Source organism: Penaeus monodon, chromosome 19, assembly GCF_015228065.2.
Source record: "Penaeus monodon isolate SGIC_2016 chromosome 19, NSTDA_Pmon_1, whole genome shotgun sequence".
NCBI classification, from domain to species: domain Eukaryota; kingdom Metazoa; phylum Arthropoda; class Malacostraca; order Decapoda; family Penaeidae; genus Penaeus; species Penaeus monodon.
In genome coordinates, this window is record NC_051404.1 from 47,025,659 (window position 1) to 47,026,318 (window position 660).

Consider the following 660-nt stretch of genomic DNA (forward strand, 5'->3'; position numbering starts at 1 on the left):
CACAGCTCCATCAGAAAATTCTTCCTTTGCTTATTTCTACTCCTTTCTCCGAAGGTACGCCAGTGAATTTTCGTTTACCACTTTCGAAAACACTTGACACCAATAAAAGGCCAGAGAAAATAAAATAGTCTTACCTTTTTATCTCTAACTCTGTCTCACTTTCATTCTTTTTTTTCTTCAAAATACTGATCACAATTTTATATACAGTACAAGCGTACTTAGCTCGTCGTATATCAGTAATGACTCCTTTTAGCTGTGTGAGGAATGCTTGATTTTTATTGTGTGCAGCTGCATTCTTTCTCAACATATGTTTATTTCTATTTCATCACATACTAGTTTCCTTGTTTACTGTGTTCACTGTTTTAACTTTCTTGCAGTTTAATTATCTTCCGATATGCAGGTACGCTGACTTTATCTATTTTCTCTTAATTGTACATGTCTACTGTCTTTGTCTCTCCCGCTTTTTGTAGCATTTGTATATAGCATATTCTGTTTCTGTCGTACCAGTGTCTTTTATTTTCGATTTTTACAAATATCGTGTTCATGCCAGGCGTGTCCCTTTATACTACGCACGACTAACTCTTTTTAGCAGCCGCTACTGATTTATTCATTTAACTTTTAGGGCTTGTAGGAGAGACTCGATTCATCAACCAAGTGCTG